Raw genomic sequence first — 21,345 nt, 5'->3', positions numbered from 1 at the left:
CAACCCAGAGCTCCTGACTACAGAGGTCTGCATTTTGAGTAACTAGGTGGAGGGAAATCGCCTTTCATACAAGGAGAAGAAATGCTATATAATTACAAATAGGCCACCAGAAGCAAGGTATGGGTGGGTTTTTTGTTGTTGTTGATATTTTGTTTTTCCTTTGCCCTGCAGAATTAAAACTTTTGAGTTTTGCTTTTTAAGCTTCGAATTGAAAATTGCTTTAAAGTACCTGGGCATTTTTTTTTTTCCAATTTTACTCACTAAAATAAAATGGCATTTATTAACTCTTCTCACCAATAATTTCACCTAACACTTGAGAGATGTGTAGGAAAATTACACTACACTGGTAATGATAATGATGATAATGACAACAATAAAACCCTTTTCATCCAAATAAGCTCAATCTAGAAAAGAAAATGGAAAACAGATCCCCTCCTGGTCTGCTCCTTCCACTAATGAGCCGCCTCTTTTCCTCCCTCTCCCCCTTCCTCCCTTTTCAGAGCAAATTGTAAATGAATGACCTACAGAGGCACTCCTACTCTGCCCTTTCAATGGGAAATTACTGAGCAAAAGGATTGCAGAATGTCAGAAAACACAGCCTTCATTGAGAAGAGAAGGAAACAAACCCTAAAACAAAACAGGAAGTCACCTTTGCTCTGCATCAGTGAAACATTTCGCTGCTTTAATCCAGCCATTTATCACAGTCAATAATAAGCAGACAAAAGATGCTTCCACTTTAGAGCGCCAAGTGAGATGGTTTCCATCCCCCAGCATTGACTTGACAGCACTTATAAAATGTCAGTGCTAACCTGAGTTTATGGAATTTTATCTCTAAAATGACCATAAACAGCCATTTGGGACTGCAGTAAATTATTTCAGAAGGAAGTTTGTTCCACTTAGGAGAAAAGAAAAAAACAACAGATGGCAGGTAGGGAGTCATTTAAGTGAGTATACCAACTTTGCCTGGCCTACAATTATTTAGTGTCATTTAACAAAAGAAAGCCAAAAATTATATAACTGAATTAGATGAAAAATGATTTAGTAAGTAAAATTTAGGGAAAAAAAACAAATATAAAAACAGTTAATAATAGAGCCTTTGGAGGGGCTCTGTAAAGAAAATGTAGGTGGAATTTTCAATAAACTAGAAGGAAGAAGTGAGGAGTACATATAATAGATTGTTTGATAAATATATTTTCCTGTTCATCTTAAGTCTTAACAGCATGAGGGAAAAAAAATGAGCCAGTTGTTTTAATGGTTCTACAATTATCTGAAATAAAGTGTGTTTGCCTTCCCCTGCACATAAGTCAAATATCCCCTTTGTCTAACATGTATCCTCACAACTTTTCTCTAATCCAAATTTCTCTTTATCAAAACCTAAAATAAATTTCAGAAGCCTTTTTGGGTTTTGGTTTTTTTTAAATTTATTTCTTTATTGAACTATAGTTGATTTACAATGTTGTGTTAGTTTCTGGTATACAGCAAAGTGATACCATCATATATATATATATATTATTTTTCATATTCTTTTCCATTATGATTTATTACAGGATATTGAATATAGTTCCCAGTGCTATACAGTAGGACCTTGTTATTTATCCATGCTATATATAATAGTTTCCATCTGCTAATCCCAAACTCCCAATCCATCCCTCCCACAAGCCCCCTCCCCTTGGCAACCACAAGTCTGTTCACTATGTCTGTGAGTCTGTTTCTGTTTTGTAAATAAGTTCATTTGGGTCATATTTTAGATTCCACATATAAGTGATATCATACAGTATTTGTCTTTCTCTTTCTGACTTACTTCACTTAGTATGATAATACCTAGGTCTATCCATGTTGCTGCAAATGGTATTATTTCATTATTTTTTATGGCTGAGTAGTATTCCATTGTATATATGTACCACGTCTTCTTTATTCATTCATCTGTTGATGAACATTTAGGTTGCTTCCATGTCTTGGCTATTGTAAATAGTGCTGCTATAAACATAGGGGTTTGTGTATCTTTTCAAATTATAGGTTTTTTTCCATACATATATATATATGACCAGGAGTGGGATTGCTGGATCATATGGTAACTCTATTTTTAGTTTTTTAAGTAAACTCCATACTGTTTTCCTAGTGGCTGCACCAGTTTACATTCCCACCAACAGTGTAGGAGGGTTCCCTTTTCTCCACACCCTCTCCAGCATTTGTTATTTGTAGACTTTTTAATAATGGCCATTCTGACCTGTGTGAGGTGGTACCTCATTGTAGTTTTTTTTTTTTGCGGTACACGGGCCTCTCACTGTTGTGGCCTCTCCCTTTGCGGAGCACAGGCTCCGGGGCACAGGCTCCGGAGGGAAGGCCCTCATTGTAGTTTTGATTTGTGTTTCTCTAATAGCTAGTGATGTTGAGCATCTTTTCATGTGCCTATTGGCTACCAGAAGCCTTTTTGAGTACCCTGCCTGGTTCTGATCATTTTTCCAGTTAGTTCCCCTTGAACAGCATTCATTTTTGCAAATTATTCTTTAGCACTTGCCAATTTACTGCTTCAAAAAAAATTCTTCATTATTTCATCTGGGTGGGCTGTGCCTTCCTAAATAGCATGTATGATTTTTCTTTTTTAAAGAAGAGACTTCATCTTCTATTTCTTTTGAAATAGTCATTTGAGAAATGTTGGCTGATGGAACTTGGAATGCAATATTTTAAATATTAAAATATACATATATTAAAGAGAAGTAAAATACAAACAGTAAATTATGATAGCCAAGTTTGAAAAGTAGGCTATATAATCATGAAGGAAACACAAATGAGATATGGCATTGTTTCCACTAGTAGATGAGCTGTACCCTCAAAACTGAGTGCCTGGGCTTCCCTGGTGGCACAGTGGTTGAGAGTCCGCCTGCCAATGCAGGGGACGCGGGTTCGTGCCCCGGTCCGGAAAGATCCCACATGCCGCGGAGCGGCTGGGCCTGTGAGCCATGGCCGCTGAGCCTGCGCGTCCGGAGCCTGTGCTCCGCAACGGGAGAGGCCACAACAGTGACAGGCCCGTGTACCGCAAAAAAACAAAACAAAACAAAACAAAAACTGAGTGCCTTCAAACAGGCCCACACTAGAGAAAATTAAGGGAAGGCTGAAACCGGGTGCCCCAGAGGAAATAGGTCATTGGTAATTTGTTTCTCTTATGTTCTATTCTACACCACTTTATTTAACCAGCGTTTAACTGACAGAACACTGATCTTCTTGTAAAACTGCACCTGGGCTACATGAAAGACAGATGATTGCTTTAGACATTTCTCCCTATCTGGTGAAGAAATTTCGAAGTAGATAATCTGTAGGCCACACAGAAGGGGCTGGAGAATTGGAGCTTTTAAATGATATTTTGATGGGCATAGCTACAGTGATCTTTTAGAACTCACCTAGTTGGGACTGTGGGTCAATTCTGGGCTCGACAGCTGCTTAGGAACTACACCCAGACCCAGTCATGGCCAATCAGTCTTCTTATAATGCCTCATGGCACCATGGTAAGTACCATTCCATTTAAGTTCCTGATAAGGGTTCCTGTGGAGACATCAAAAAAAGATCTTGCTAGAGGTTATCACTGTGAAATAGCCATATTTCCAAAATTTAAGTTTGAACAATTAAAAAAAAATTTGCAATGTCTTGTTTTGTCAATAATTTAAACATTAACATAATTTTCATCTGTTAAATACACTTTAAACTTACCCCAGCTGTGGTTTGTGAGACGGTCCACCTCTGTCCTATAAGGAAATGTGCAGGGCTGACCTGTGAAGTAACTAACAACTAGGGCGGCTCAGACACTGACCAGTCAGAGCGACTGCAGCCAATCTCATTCTGCAACAAGTGAGCATCAGCCCTAAGTACCCGGGGAGCAGGGGGACTAGTGTTTATTGAATACCTACTATGTGTGAGGCACATAAACCACACCACGCTTTGCCAGAGGTATTGGTTACAAAGATGAAGAAACTGGGCTTCCCTGGTGGCGCAGTGGTTGAGAGTCCGCCTGCCGATGCATGGAACACGGGTTCGTGCCCCAGTCTGGGAAGATCCCACATGCCACGAAGCGGTTGGGCCTGTGAGCCATGGCCGCTGAGCCTGCGCATACGGAGCCTGTGCTCCGCAACGGGAGAGGCCGCAACAGTGAGAGGCCCGCGTACCGCAAAAAAAAAAAAAGAAAAAAAAAAGATGGAAAGATGAAGAAACTGAGGCTCAGAGAAATGAAGTCATTTCCCAAAGCTCTCACAGCTGGCTAAGGGCCTGTCAGAAGTGGGACTTGAATCCATGCTCTTTTCACAATTACAACAATCATACTTCTTCCTGGGCAGAAAGGAGCTGGGAAATGGGAGAAACAGGGCTCTCTGTGATTCTGGGTCTCTGAACACGGCTACACTGGCGGTCAGCCTCTGGCTCTGCTACCCAGGAATAGAATGCAAAGCTTTGGCCTCCTTCCTGCTTCATGGCCTCTACCCAAGCTATTCTGCAGACCTAGTAATTCCTCTTTAGGAAGATCTCACGTTTCCAGTCTCCAAGCAATCCAACAAAAGCTTCCCACCTGTTAGCTACATCAGCATTAGGGCAGTGACTCTCAAATGGTAATGTGCAGCAGAATCCCCTGCAGGGCTTCTGAAAACAAAGATTACTGGGCCTCATCCAGAGTTTCTAATGTAGTGGGTCTGGGGTAGGGCGTGAGAATTTGCATTTCTAATGAGTTCCCAAGTGACGCTGATACTGCTGTCCAGGGACATTTGGAGTATCACCGTTTTGAACTAGATATTAAGCTCTGGTTTACCTTTAGTAAACTCTTTACATGCTATAAAGATTTCATGATTTTATCTCCTAGTTATCTTCTCTTACTTGAAACAAAATTTCAGTAGAGCAGCCTAAAAGCTAAAAGGGGTAGGAAAGAAGAGAGGACTAGATGCCTCTGTTAGTTATTCAAATGTCGTCCTCAGAGCCCCAGTGAGGCCTGACAATAAAATCAGCTGGCTCTCTGACCCTAATGTACTTTTCTAAAGGAAAACAGCACCACTCCACCCCCATTGTAACAAAAGAACAATAGATCCAGCTTCAAAGAAGTTCCAGAAAGAACCATAGTATCTTAGTAAAGACATGAACCTCAGCAATATAGCCCACCCACCTGTTCCCCCTCCCTCACCTCTCAGCCTTCCATATCTTAATTTGAAGAGAAAACTCAGAGTTAAAATCATTTATGTAGGGCTTCTCTGGTGGCGCAGTGGTTGACAGTCCGCCTGCCGATGCAGGGGACGCGGGTTCGTGCCCGGTCTGGGAAGATCCCACATGCCGTGGAGCGGCTGGGCCCGTGAGCCATGGCCGCTGGGCCTGCGCGTCCGGAGCCTGTGCTCTGCAATGGGAGAGGCCACAACAGTGAGAAGCCCGCGTACCGCAAAAAAAAAAAAAAAAAAAAAAAAAAAAAATCACTTATGTAAAGTCATGAAGTCAGTTAATGGTAGTTAAAGGTTCCCGGTTCAATATTCTTTCTATTTACACCATACTTCTCTGTTGAAGGTGTGTGTTTTTCATCCATTTGGAAACACCAATGTCTATATAAAGTTTATATGATAATTAAACATAATGGTATTCAGTTTACACAATCCCTTAAAATCTTGCAAACCTTCCAAACAGCTTAAAAGGATTTGGGAATCCAGAAGAGAAGGTATGGGACACATCCAAGGAAACCTCGCCCTGTGGCACTTCCTGTGTCTAATGTCAATTGAAACCTAGATGATCCTGGATTTCTTTCTAATCTCCCTTTGACAAGATTTAACTACAGATGATTTCTAGAATACCCTTTCTATCATCTTACCCTAGAATAGACCTCCATGTTTTGCTGCATCTTTCATCTTATCATATGTGGGGAAGTCTTGATTTACTCCTCAGTTCCCCCTCTTATGGTGGCAGAGGAGAAGTCAAGTAACACACAGGTCATCCCAACCTGAGTTATGATGTAAACAACTGAGCAACTGACGGTCACCATCAAGGCCACATTAGAAAATGGCATTAAAATGATCCCCACAAGATTAGAAATCCTGCAAAAAAAAAAATCAATAAGAAGCTATAACCTGGGAATTCCCTGGCAGTCCAGTGGTTAGGACTCCTTGCTTTCACTGCCAAGGGCGTGGGTTCATTTCATGGTCAGATAACCCAGCTAGTCTTCTGTCATCTGTGATTTGTTAAATGTGAGTTATACATATCATATTTAACCTGGAAGACGATTCGGTCTCTTCCATGGTTATATAAATAATGAGAACATGAATCTGCCAACTTGGCAACTATATCAATTACTAAAGCCAATGAATTTTTAAAATTTTTTTTCAGTTTTGAAGAGTAATAATGCTCATCAGAATATCAGAAGTAGGTATTGAAAGATTTCTACATTCAAAGTGAGAGACTTCAGGGACCTCCCTGGCGGTCCTGTGGTTAAGATTCTGTGCTCCCAGTGCAGGGAACATGGGCTCAGTCCTTGGTTGGGGAACTAGGATCTTGCATGCCACACAGCACAGCCAAATAAATGAATAAATAAATACTCATCTGCTTTATCCCACAGCATACATACAACGCTCTTAGAATAAAAATAACAGCACAACCAGCAATATGATTACTGTAAACACTTAAGAAAAAAAAGTGAGAGACTTCAAAATAAATTACCCAGTGTAAATATCCTAAATGTTAACATGGATCCTCCTGGTGCTAACAGGACCTTTCCCGGGACTAGGCTTATTACCCTTATATCACTAATCAACTAATTTGCCCCGTGTGAGAATCCTGACCTGTTGAACTTCTTGCTAATCCAAGACCATTAATTACCCTGTGCCATTTTCCTCCATGATCCTTGCTAATTGAGGCCCTTGACCCTCAGGTTGGCCCTCAGCTATCTTACTCTTCCCATCACCTGTTAATAACTCCACCTTTGACTAATACTCTTTCAATCTTTCTCTCCATTCTTCCATCATAAATAACTGGATCTTTATAGTGCAGCTCAGGCCAGAATCGTGGGAACCACCCAATGCTAACAACTTTAGTAACTCAGTAGTTGACTTAGTAGTTAGAGAATTTCCTAATTGAAGCTCTCAAAAGGAAAATGCAGATATTTTGCCTCTTTCTTGAGATATATTTAATCATATTTCACAGAAACAAGTTATTATTTCTTAGAATGTAACAACATGAGGAGGCAAATGCCAATGTTGTTTTCCTTTTCCTGCGTTTTTGTTGTTGTTATTATCTGTCTGAAATCTGTCCCTTAGAAATCCGTTTTTCCTTATTCCAACTTTGGCTCCTTTTTTCATACATTTACTCACTAAGTTGGAAGCAGAAAGAGTTGGAATCCAGTCAGCACCAAAAAGTTATGTTTTGAATTTTGCGGACTATATATAATAATAATAAATATTTATATAGCATTTACTATGATTTACTATGTGCCAGGCACCATAAAAACATCGAATTCATTCAGTCATCACAACGACTTCATAACATGGTAGCATTATTCTCACTTAGGAATGAGGAAGCTGAGCCACAGAGTAAATAAATAATTTCCCAAGACCCCACAACTTAATAAGAGGTCATGTCAGGATTCAAATCCAGCAATCCAGCTGTAAGACCCGTGCTCTTCCTCTTGGCCCTGCATTGCTTCCACATGAAAACTTACACTGTGCCTAATGGCACAGTGCTCATTAGGACAGTGGGGTGTGCTTTAATATAAGTACCTTACCTACTAAGTATCATGCCAATCCCCCAGATTTTTTTTATAACATCTGTAATAAGATATAATTTGCATAAATTATATAAACTTCGTTCTTCTAAAGTATACAATCCAGTGGGTCTTAGATTATTCAGAGTTGAGCAACCACCATCACAACAGATTTTAGAACATTTTCATCATCCCCAAAAAGAAACCCATTCCAATTAGCAGTCACTCCCCATTTCCCCCAAGCCTTCTAGCCCTAGACAACCACTAATCTATCTTCTGTCTCTATAGTTTGCCTATTCTGGACTTACATATACCTTTTCATATAAATGCAATCATACAATATATGGTCATTGTGACTGGCTTTTTTCACCTTTCATAATGTTTTTGGGTTCATCTATGTTGTAGTATACGTCAGTACTTCACTTTTTCTTGCTGAATAATATTCCGTTTTATGGACATACCACATTTTGCTTATCCATTTACCAGTTGATGAACATTTCAGAAGTTTCCACTCTTTGGCTATTATAAATAATGCTGCTATGACGTTTCTGTACAAGTTTTTATGTGAACATATGTTTTCATTTCTCTTGGTTACATACCTAGGAGTGCACTTGCTGGATCACATGGTAACTCTATGTTTAACCTTTGGGGAACTGCCAAACTGTGTTCAAAGTGGCTGCACCATCTTGCATTCTTACCAGCAACATATAAGGGTTTCCAGTTTCTCTACATCCTTCCCAACACTTAATATCATCTGTCTTTTTTATTACAGCCATCCTAGTGGCTGTGAAGTGGCATCTCATTGTGGTTTTGATGTGTATTTTCTTAATGACCAATGATGTTGAGCATATCTTCAAGTGCTTATTGGCTGTGTATTTGTATATCTTCTGTGGAGAAATCTCTCTTTGGATCCTTTGCACTTTTTTTTTTTTTTTTTTTTTTGCGGTACGCAGGCCTCTCACTGTTGTGGCCTCTCCTGTTGCGGAGCACAGGCTCCGGGTGCGCAGGCTCAGCGGCCATGGCTCACGGGCCCAGCCGCTCCGCGGCATGTGGGATCTTCCCGGACCGGGGCGCGAACCCATGTCCCCTGCATCGGCAGGCGGACTGTCAACCACTGCGCCACCAGGGAAGCCCCTTTGCACTTTTTAATTGGGCTGTTTGTCATTGTTGGTTTGGTTTGTTTGCTTTGTTTTAGGTTGTTTTGATTTGTAAGAGTTTTTAATACAGTCTAGGTACAAGTTCCTTATCAGATATATAATTTGCAAATACCTTTTCTCCTTCTATGGTTTGTCTTCTTATTTTCTTTTTTTTTTTTTTTTGCAGTAAGCAGGCCTCTCTCACTGTTGTGGCCTCTCCCGTTGCGGAGCACAGGCTCCGGACGCGCAGGCTCAGCAGCCATGGCTCACGGGCCCAGCCGCTCCGCGGCATGTGGGATCTTCCCGGACCGGGGCACGAACCCATGTCCCCTGCATCGGCAGGCGGACTCTCAACCACTGCGCCACCAGGGAAGCCCTGTCTTCTTATTTTCTTAATTGTGTTCTTTGAAGCAGAAAAGTTTATAATGTTGAAGTTCAATATTTCTTTTGTCTTTTGTGTTTTAGCATCAAATCTAAGAAGGATTGGAGTAACCCAAGGTCACAAAGATTTACTCCTGTTTTCTTCTAAGAACTTTTAGCTCTTGCATTTTGGTCTATGGTCTATTTTGAGTTAGTTTTTATGCATGGTGTAAGGAAGAGGTCCAACTTCATTCTTTTGCATGTGGCTATCTAGTTGTCTCAGCACTATTTATTGAAAAGATTATTCTTGCCCCATTTAATTGTCTTGGCATTCTTGTCAAATATCAGTTAAACATAAATGTAAAGGTTTATTCTGGACTCTCAATTCTATTCCATTGATTCTCTTGATATCTTGATTCATTCTGATGATAATTAGTGAAGATCTTAACACCAAGATTGGTTTTATCTTAGGAAATTTGTCTTGTAAAACCTGTCTCCTTTGAGGAATCTCTCAGAAATGATAAAGAAAGACAGGAAGATTATAATTTCCAAATCCTACCCTGAATGTATGACTGATCGATACAATATTATTAACTGAACACAAGAGTAAATAATTTATTTTTATTCAAACAGAGAGTCACAAAAATTATAATCATCCTCATCAGTTCACTCAGTCCCATGTAATTATTTTTTTTCATCTTTATCTTTTGTTAGCACTTTTATGAATTCATCGGTTTTCCATTAGAGTTCTGAAAATACTTATTCATTCAGCTCAGCAGTATAGTCAGTTATCAGAAACCTGTACTTGTCAGAGTCTTTTCCATGAATTCCTTGAAGATGAAACCCTTTTATAGGAACGTTTTTGCAAAAGCATCAGAGTACAGCCAGAACTGTCTGTAAATGACAAAAGACTTAAAAATGACCACGGTTAAAGATTTGATGAAAGTTCATAATAATGCAATTGACAAGGAAATTTACTTATTTCTGAGATATACATTTTAAAGTAATAACTAGAATTACGACTTATAACATTATATCAGAACATATAAGATTTTTAGAAATTTCATGTAATGTCTGAAACATTTATGTTAACATATTTCCATACAAATAACCCAAAGAAAGTTTAGTGTTAGTTGGTTTTTTTTTGCTTGTTTGTTTTCTTATACTGCAGGTTCTTATTTGTCATCAATTTTATACACATCAGTGTATACATGTCAATCCCAATCGCCCAATTCAGCACACCACCATCCCTACCCCACCACGGTTTTTCCCACTTGGTGTCCATACGTTTGTTCTCTACATCTGTGTCTCAACTTCTGCCCTGCAAACCGGTTCATCTGTACCATTTTTCTAGGTTCCACATACATGCATTAAATATGATATTTGTATTTCTCTTTCTGACTTACTTCACTCTGTATGACAGTCTCTAGATCCATCCATGTCTCAACAAATGACCCAATTTCGTTCCTTTTTATGGCTGAGCAATATTCCATTGTATATATGTACCATATCTTCTTTATCCATTTGTCTGTCAATGGGCATTTAGGTTGCTTCCATGACCTGGCTATTGTACATAGTGCTGCAATGAACATTGGGGTGCATGTGTCTTTTTGAATTATGGTTTTCTCTGGGTATATGCCCAGCAGTGGGATTGCTGGGGCATATGGTAGTTCTATTTTTAGTTTTTTAAGGAACCTCCATACTGTTCTCCATAGTGACTGTATCAATTTACATTCCCACCAACAGTGCAAGAGGGTTCCCTTTTCTTCACACCCTCTCCAGCATTTGTTGTTTGTAGATTTTCCGATGATGCCCATTCTATCTGGAATGAGGTGATACCTCATTGTAGTTTTGATTTGCATTTCTCTAATAATTAGTGATGTTGAGCAGCTTTTCATGTGCTTCCTGGCCATCTGTATGTCTTCTTTGGAGAAATGTCTATTTAGGTCTTCTGTCCATTTTTGGATTGGGCTGTTTGTTTCTTTAATATTGAGCTGCATGAGCTGTTTATATATTTTGGAGATTAATCCTTTGTCCATTGATTCGTTTGCAAATATTTTCTCGCATTCTGAGGGTTGTCTTTTCATCTTGTTTATGGTTTCCTTTGCTGTGCAAAAGCTTTGAAGTTTCATTAGGTCCCATTTGTTTATTTTTGTTTTTATTTCCATTACTCTAGGAGGTGGATCAAAAAAGATCTTGCTGTGATTTATGTCAGAGTGTTCTCCCTATGCTTTCCTCTAAGAGTTTGATAGTGTCTGGTCTTACATTTAGGTCTCGAATCCATTTTGAGTTTATTTTTGTGTATGGTGTTAGGGAGTGTTCTGATTTCATGTTTTTACATGTACCTGTCCAGTTTTCCCAGTACCACTTATTGAAGAGACTGTCTTTTCTCCACTGTATATCCTTGCCTCCTTTGTCACAGATTAGTTGACCATAGGTGTGTGGGTTTACCTCTGAGCTTTCTATCTTGTTCCATTGATCTATGTTTCTGTTTTTGTGCCAGTACCATATTGTCTTGATTACTGTAGCTTTGTAGTATAGTCTGAAGTCAGGGAGTCTGATTCCGCCAGCTCTATTTTTTTCCCTCAAGACTCCTCTGGCTATTCGGGGTCTTTTGTGTCTCCATACAAATTTTAAGATGATCTGTTCTAGTTCGATAAAAAATGCCATTGGTAATTTGATAGGGATTGTATTGAATCTGTAGATTGCTTTGGGTAGTATAGTCATTTTCACAGTATTGATTCTTTCAATCCAAGAGCATGGTATATCTCTCCATCTGTTGGTATAATCTTTTTCATTTTATTTTTTTGTTGTTGTTGGTATAATCTTTAATTTCTTTCATCAGTGTCTTATAGTTTTCTGCATACAGGTCTTTTGTCTCCCTAGGTAGGTTTATTCCTAGGCATTTTATTCCTTTTGTTGCAATGGTAAATGGGAGTGTTTCCATAATATCTCTTTCAGATTTTTCATCATTAGTGTATAGGAATGCAAGAGATTTCTGTGCATTAATTTTGTATCCTGCAACTTTACCCAAGTCATTGATTAGCTCTAGTAGTTTTCTGATGACATTTTTAGGATTCTCTATGTATAGTATCATGTCATCTGCAAACAGTGACAGTGTTACTTCTTCTTTTCCAATTTGTATTCATTTTATTTCTTTTTCTTCTCTGATTGCTGTGGCTAGGACTTCCAAAACTATGTTGAATAATAGTGGTGAGAGTGGACATCCTTGTCTCATTCCTGATCTTAGAGGAAATGCTTTCAGTTTTTCACCATTGAGAATGATGTTTGCTGTGGGTTTGTCACATATGGCCTTGATTATGTTGAGGTAGGTTCCCTCTATGCTCATTTTCTGGAGAGTTTTTACCGTAAATGGGTGTTGAATTTTGTCAAAAGCTTTTTCTGCGTCTATTGAGATGATCATATGGTTTTTATACTTAAATTTGTTAATATGGTGTATCACATTGATTGATTTGCATATATTGAAGAATCTTTGCATCTCTGGGATAAACACCACTTGATCATGGTGTATGATCCTTTTAATGTGTTGTTGGATTATGTTTGCTAGTATTTTGTTGAGGATTTTTGCATCTATATTCATCAGTGATATTGGTCTGTAATTTTCTTTTTTTGTAGTATCTTTCTCTGGTTTTGGTATCAGGGTCATGTTGGCCTCATAGAATGAGTTTGGGAGTCTTCCTTCTGCTGCAATTTCTTGGAAGAGTTTGAGAAGGATGGGTGTTAGCTCTTCTCTAAATGTTTGATTGAAGTCACCTGTGAAGCCATCTGGTCCTGGACTTTTGTTTGTTGGAAGATTTTTAATCACAGTTTCAATTTCATTACTTGTGATTGATCTGTTCATATTTTCTGTTTCTTCCTGGTTCAGTCTTGGAAGGTTATACCTTTCTAAGGATTTGTCCATTTCTTCCAGGTTGTCCATTTTATTGGCATAGAGTTGTTTGCAATAGTCTCTTAGTATGCGTTGTATTTCTGCGGTGTCTGTTGTAACTTTTTTTTCATTTCTAATTTTATTGATTTGAGTCCTCTCCCTCTTTTTCTTGATGAGTTTGGATAATGGTTTATCAATTTTGTTTATCTTCTCAAAGAACCAGCTTTTAGTTTTATTGATCTTTGCTATTGTTTTCTTTGTTTCTATTTCATTTATTTCTGCTCTGATCTTCATGATTTCTTTCCTTCTGCTAACTTCGGGTTTTGTTTGTTCTTCTTTCTCTACTTCCTTTAGGTGTAAGGTTAGATTGTTTATTTGTGATTTTTCTTGTTTCTTGAGGTAGGCTTTTATAGCTATAAACTTCCCTCTTAGAACTGCTTCTGCTGCATCCCATAGGTTTTGGATTGTCGTGTTTTCATTGTCATTTGTCTCTATGTATTTTTTGATTTCCTCTTTGATTTCTTCAGTGATCTCTTGGTTATTTAGTAATGTATTGTTTAGCCTCCATGTGTTTGTGTTTTTTACGGTTTTTTCCCAGTAATTAATTTCTAACCTCATAGCATTGTGGTCAGAAAAGATGCTTGATATGAATTCAATTTTTCTTAAATATACTGAGGCTTGATTTGTGACCCAAGATGTGATCTATCCTGGAGAATGTTCCATGCGCAGTTGAGAAGAAAGTGTAATCTGCTGTTTTTGGATGGAATGTCCTATAAATATCAATTCAATCTATCTGGTCTATTGTGTCATTTAAAGCTTCTGTTTCTTTATTTATTTTCATTTTGGATGATCTGTCCATTGGTGTAATTGAAGTGTTAAAGTCCCCCAGTATTATTGTGTTACTGTTGATTTCCTGTTTTAGAGCTGTTAGCCATTGCCTTATGTACTGAGGTGTTCCTATGTTGGGTGCATATATATTTATAATTGTTATACCTTCTTCTTGGATTGATCCCTTGATCATTATATAGTGTCCTTCCTTGTCTTTTTTTTTTTTTTTTTTTTTGCGTTATGTGGGCCTCTCACTGTCGTGGCCTCTCTCGTTGCGGAGCACAGGCTCCGGACATGCTGGCTCAGCGGCCATGGCTTATGGGCCTAGCCGCTCTGCGGCATGTGGGATCTTCCTGGACCAGGGCACGAACCCGTGTCCCCTGCATCGGCAGGTGGACTCTCAACCACTGCGCCACCAGGGAAGCCCCTTCCTTGTCTCTTGTAACATTCTTTATGTTAAAGTCTATTTTATCTGATATGAGTATAGCTACTCCAACTTTCTTTTGATTTCTGTTTGCATGGAATACCTTTTTCCATACCCTCACTTTCAGTCTGTATGTGTCCCTACGTCTGAACTGGGTCTCTTGTAGACAGCATATATATGGGTCTTGTTTTTGTATCCATTCAGCAAGCCTGTGTCTTTTGGTTGGAGCATTTAATCCATTCATGTTTAAGGTAATTATCAATATGTATGTTCCTATGACCATTTTCTTAATTGTTTTGGGTTTGTTTTTGTAAGTCCTTTTCTTCTCTTGTGTTTCTCACTTAGAGAAGTTCCTTTAGCGTTTGTTGTAGAGCTGGTTTGGTGGTGCTGAATTCTCTTAGCTTTTGCTTGTCTGTAAAGCTTTTGATTTCTCCATCGAATCTGAATGAGATCCTTGCCAGGTAGAGTAATCTTGGTTGTAGGTTCTTCCCTTTCATCACTTTAAGTATATCATGCCACTCCCTTCTGGCTTGTAGAGTTTCTGCTGAGAAATCAGCTGTTAACCTTATGGGAGTTCCCTTTTATGTTATTTGTTGTTTTCCCCTTGCCGCTTTCAATAATTTTTCTTTGTCTTTAATTTTTGCCAGTTGGATTACTATGTGTTTCGGCGTGTTTCTCCTTGGGTTTATCCTGTATGGGACTCGCTGCACTTCCTGGACTTGAGTGGCTATTTCCTTTCTCGTGTTAGGGAAGTTTTTGACTATAATCTCTTCAAATATTTTCTCTGGTTCTTTCTCTCTCTCTTCTCCTTCTGGGACCCCTATAATGTGAATGTTGTTGCATTTAATGTTGTCCCAGAAGTCTCTTTGGCTGTCCTCATTTCTTTCCGTTCTTTTTCCTTTAGTCTGTTCCACAGCAGTGAATTCCACCATTCTGTCTTCCAGGTCACTTATCTGTTCTTCTGCCTCAGTTATTCTGCTATTGATTCCTTCTAGTGTAGATTTCATTTCAGTTATTGTATTGTTCATCTCTGTTTGTTTGTTCTTTAATTCTTCTAGGTCTTTGTTTCACTATCATTATTGTGAATTCTTTTTCTGGAAGGTTGCTTATCTCCACTTCACTTAGTTGTTTTTCTGGGGTTTTATCTTGTTCCTTCAACTGGTATATAGCCCTCTGCCTTTTCATCTTGTCTATCTTTCTGTGAATGTGGTTTTTGTTCCACTTGCTGCAGGATTGTAGTTCTTCTTGCTTCTGCTGTCTGCCCTCTGCTGGATGAGGCTATCTAAGAGGCTTGAAGGGAGGGACTGGTGCTGGGTAGAGCTGACTGTTGCTCTGGTGGGCAGAGCTCAGTTAAACTTTAATCCACTTGACTGTTGATGGGTGGGGTGGGTTCCCTCCCTGTTCGTTGTCTGGCCTGAGGCAACCCAACAGTGTAGCTTACCTGGGCTCTTTGGTGGGGCTAATGACAGACTTTGGGAGGGCTCACGCCAAGGAGTACTTCCCAGAACTTCTGCTGCCAGTGTCCTTGTCCCCAAGGTGAAACAGAGCCACCCCCCGCCTCTGCAGGAGACCCTCCAACACTAGCAGGTAGGTCTGGTTCAGTCTCCCCTGGGGTCACTGCTCCTTCCCCTGGGTCCTGATGCACACACTACTTTGTGTGTGCCCTCCAAGTGTGGAGTCTCTGTTTCTCCCAGTCCTGTGAAGTCCTGCAATGAAATCCTAGTACCTTCAAAGTCTGATTCTCTAGGAATTCCTCCTCCTGTTGCCGGACCCCCTGACTTGGGGCTCAGAACCTTCACTCCAGTGGGTGGACTTCTGTGGTATAAGTGTTCTCCAGTCTGTGAGTCACCCACCCACCAGTTATGGGATTTGATTTTACTGTGATTGCACCCCTCCTACCGTCTCATTGTGGCTTCTCCTTTGTCTTTGGATGTGGGGTATCTTTTTGGTGAGTTCCAGTGTCTTCCTGTCGATGATTGTCCAGCAGCTAGTTGTGATTCTGATGTTCTCGCAAGAGGGAGTGAGAGCATGTCCTTCTACTCTGCCATCTTGGTTCCTCTTCAAGAGTAAATAATTTCTTGAACCCAAAGGAAAAACATCTGGTCAAACCTGTTAATTACAATGACATTATGATACATGACAGTCTCTGGAATAATTCTAGTGGAGAATTTTGTCTTGTATCTCCAAATAAAACCTTGTTTTTATTTATTTTTTTCATAAGAAATAAATTCCAAGACTATTCAGAAATGATTATAATTTATAAAAAATAATACTTGTTTTGATTCTATTTATTACCTGCCAGTCTGATCATTATTAAAGGATTATTATTAAAGTATATTATTAAAAGGAAAAAGAAATGAGTCTCTCCAATTCCTTGATTGACCTAATGTGGTTCAAAATTTGATAGGACTTTGAACATAAATCATCTGGGAAAACCACGCCTTCCCCCCTAGTTACACGTCATGTCAAAGGTAACACATTGCATGGGAAGGAGTCCCAGAGAGAGAATTAGGGAATGATGTTATATAGAGTGACATCACTGAATTATTCCATCCGAAGTGGAAAGAGAGACAGGAACAGAAAATCAGCTATTCTTTTCCTTTGCCGATAAAGATAAAAACCTGACAAAGTTATGAAAACGACACCCATGAAGATCAGATCAGGCCATTCAGATACTTTTAAGCATAGACTTTTTATAAATCCTTCATCTCCTCTCTTGATAGACATTCAGATTTTGACTTCTTACTAGTAATTGCCAAACAAAAACAATTTAAATTCTTTAAATATTTTGCAAGAGTGAGAAATAGCATCCCTTTTCTTAGATTTCCTTTCTTCCCAATTTTGAAACAAAAACCATTTAAATTTGTAAGATTGGAATGAAAACAAGGAAGTCTTTAAGAGGACCTTTTAGTAGAGTGCCCATTGGAGTCCATTTATACTGTTTTATAAACAAATATTAATGTTTTTGATTATGATGATAGTGATGGTGATTAACACAATGACAACATAGCTATCAAGGTCTAGAATATTGTGTCTAATAGGACCAAAGTGAAGAGGATACAGAGGAAACAATGAAACTTCTCTTTGGCGGAGTTGAGGTGGTGGAATATAATCTCTGAAGAGAGTTTAAAAGAATATTGTTATCCTGGAAAAGATCATTCATCCATTCATTCATTGAACACATACTGCTACCTTCTAAGTGCCAGTTTTAGGTTGTGGAGATGACACAACAAACAAAGTCTGAGCCATCATAAAATTTACATTGTTATAAGTTTTCTCTACAAGATGGAAAGAACTGTATAATGGTTGGTCCTATATCTTAACTGAGAAAAGACTAAGTTACAACATTATGTTACAGCAAAGAAGATTTACACTAGATCTGAAGGATGTTCTCCATTGAGGTTGATAAATTCCTGAAATTGGTCCCTTAAAAACTAAATTAGTGTAGAAAGAGAGAACACCTTTTTCTTCCAAGGGTTTAGATGATACCACCCTACAAGCACGGTCACAAACATCACTGTTTTCTTCAGATAGGCCCCAAACTTAAAGTGGAAGGAGGAGGCCCTGGGAGGGGAGGCTTTGAAAGAATTGGCAGGTGGAAAATGGTTAAGTTGGCATTTTTGATAGTACCTCTAAACTGCTCTTGAAAAACTGCTTACATTTCCCTAACATATTTTCAGCTCAGTATATATTTATTTAGTCACTTATCATATAATAAGAGCCTAAGTGTGTACATCTGAAATGATTCTTTTCATGCAGGTGACATGTTTCATTTCACCAAATTATAGGTCCATATTTTCCTTTTATTTTTGCTTCTTCTCCACATCACCCATGGACATGCTTTTTGCAGAAGATTGCATTTCCTTTTCTAGGCATAAAAAATTTTAACTAGAAGTATCTGTAAGACCACAATAGCCAGAGTGGTGCAGCCCTCAAGGAACCCTGTCACACTGCACCACATCAGCCACTCAGTGGGTGCTGCCTAGTGTTAAAAATATCATTTATGGTGAAGGTTAGTTGGGGAACTTTGCAGTGCTTTACATCTGCTATGCATTTTGTTTCAGAGCTCACTTTTCTCTGAAGAATGTGGTCAAGCCAACAACATGCTAAGATTTTCCCTAAAGTATTTAAGAACAACCAAATAGAAAACCATAAAGTTGTAACACTTGATTCATAGTAAGACTTTGACTAAGGCAATCAAGAAACTACTTTACTAGAAAAGAATTCAATCACATTTAGAAAAGAAAAAAGTATCCAAATAGATAGCCAGTCCATTGTTTCTATCTAGCTATTGCTGCCTCCAGGGAAACACAAATTTGTAGGTTCTCCTATGAATGAACTTATTCTATATTTTAACAAATGTAAGGTATTCACACATTCCATGTTTTCAACCTCTGTAAAAATTTACATTTTCTTTCCTCACTATAGAGAATTAATATTTGCATCATTTCATATATAGATCTCAAAATATACAAAGTATATGTTTCCATTGTTGCATTTCTAAATAGGTATAAATAGTATATATCCCTAAGGCCATGATATATGATTGAAATAAATTATTAGGACAAAAAAAGTTTGATGGCTGCCCAGGAAGTCCCCCTCCCCCACCCCAGGCAGGGAAGGAGAACAAAGGAGAGAACAAAGGAAACGAAAAGAGGTGCAGCAAAAACAGGCTGGAAGGATGCTAGGGATGAACTTAATGCTAGTGGGGAAACAAGAAGATAATTCCACAGGGAGGAGGAGATGTCCACTCCTCCCCAGGACTAAATACATGGGAGGAATCTGACTGGAAGAGCCACTTTTCCGGCCTGTGAACTTGAGCACAGAAAGCTACTGGGCTTTTCCCTCTCTTTTGGAGATCTCTTGGAGATCTTCAAGCCCTCTTTGGTGCCCACTGTGGTCACTTCTAGAGGTAGTGCAGCCACTGCAAGGAAGGCCTACGATGGCCCAGCACTCCTATGACTGGGTACTTAATTCTCAGTCCTGGGGTCAAAAGTTAGCAAGTCCTGTTAGCCATATATCTAAAGCCACTTTCTCCAATCAACTTTGTTAGTAATCGTATCCATCAGTTGGTCTGCTATAACTTTTTTTCTAACTGGAATCCTAATTTGGATTGGTAAGAAAGGTCTTTGTTTACTAAACCCTTCAAGGTTTACCAGGAGTCTAATTTCATCCCATTGGCCTCGGGGATGACTATGTCCCTGGGGTCTAGTTCCCTTATAATAGGGATAGTAATGAGACCTCTGTGCAGTGCCTCAGCACTACATCACCACAAAGGATACAATTTCAAAAAGATGATTTGATGCCAAAGTACTACTCTTTTTAATAACATTGTTTATTTTTATAAAAACAATTACAAAGAACAAATAGGTCGCAGATGATAAGTATAAAGTAATATTTACCAGGACTTCAACTCTCGCCATTTTAATTTTTCTCATGTGTGCCACGACCCCCAACCAATTTTCCTCTCATATTGCCTGTTCTTTGCCTATCTATAAACAAAAATGCCCTGGAGATTAAGTGCTACAGAAATATAAGATGGAACAGATGTTGTGCTGAATAACCCTTTCCCTGCCCCTTTGAGAATAACCAGGACTAAAGGTGCTTTTGACATACTGTATGTTTTTATAAGGCCAAAACTGTGTTACATCTTTTTACGATAAGAGTAGTGTTCGGGAATCTGATCTGTACTGTGGCTAAAGCCATAAAATATTATAAGATTCTGGGGTAAGATCCATGAAAACTGCTGAGCTTCTGTGTAAATCTGCTTGTAATTCAACATATATCCCACCAAGTTTATCATTTACTGTCACCAAGACTCCCCTGCTCCTTTTATTTGCAACTCCCCACTGATAAAAGTAATGAATTCCAAGCATATTCACATGGGTCCGTGAACTAAGACTCAACTCAAGACATAATGGTTACAAAATATTTATGCCTGAGAGGTAACAGTTCCTATACAGTTTCACTATTAATTAGTTTATAAAAAATGCACATCTGTTGAATCCTTAACTAATCTCCCCCAATTTCTTTCTTTTTTTAAAGAATGTCCACCCATAGATACTTATTTACTAGATAACAATAGCATGTAATTCCAAAGGGAGTGGTAAGTAGTGCTAAGATATTCCAAAATCTTTTATCATTTGGAAGGATACTTTGATTGTCTAATTATTAATATTAGACTGTGTTAGGTTAAATGTATCCTTTAAAGCATCTCAGGTAACCACTACAAAAATAGCAATAGGGCATATAACTTTCAAACTAATGAAGGGGAAAACACAAGAGAAGCAGAGATGAAAATGAAATTAAAAACCTCAAAATGGATCGCTGTACCTGAGACCAGACATGGTCTGAAATTGTTTACATTTGCAAATATTCCAGCGGATACATAACTCCTCCACCTTGCAACCTTCAAACCCCACTTTCTCACCAAACCCAAGATTCTTCTCTCTTCTCTCCCTCCCCTTCCCTTTCTTTCTCTCATTGTACATACACATACTTATATTTATATACTTAATTCTTATGTTCTCTATTTATTTATAGATCAATCTTATGTCTACTCCTTAAGCCCTTAGATTGAACTTACATATTAATAAAGAAATTTGACTAATTAAGAACAAAGAGCCAGGTTGAATATAACTGAATTTTGACTTATCTGGTTGTTTGGTGGTGGTGTTAGGGCTTTTTGAACCTATTTTTCAATGATAAACCAGCTCTCAATTAAATTTATATAGCTTAAATTGTTCCATTATCTCCAAAGTATACGTTAATTGTTTCAATGATAATGATAATTTAGGGGAGAAGGAGGAAGGGGAAAAAAACAGGTCATTGAGACACGCAGAGAAACCATCCAGGGTTGGGAATCAGTTGCACTAGCAGATAGAGGGTAGGAAACTTCCCGGCCAATTTCATCAGCCATTTATCAATACCATCTCTTTCCCTCTTTCCAGCTCTGATGAGATGGCTCTGATTTGACAAGTGAAGCACCATAAGGTTAGAATTA

The sequence above is a fragment of the Delphinus delphis genome, chromosome 7 (assembly GCF_949987515.2).
Source record: "Delphinus delphis chromosome 7, mDelDel1.2, whole genome shotgun sequence".
Taxonomy (NCBI): domain Eukaryota; kingdom Metazoa; phylum Chordata; class Mammalia; order Artiodactyla; family Delphinidae; genus Delphinus; species Delphinus delphis.
Note: the sequence above shows the minus strand (reverse complement) of the source record.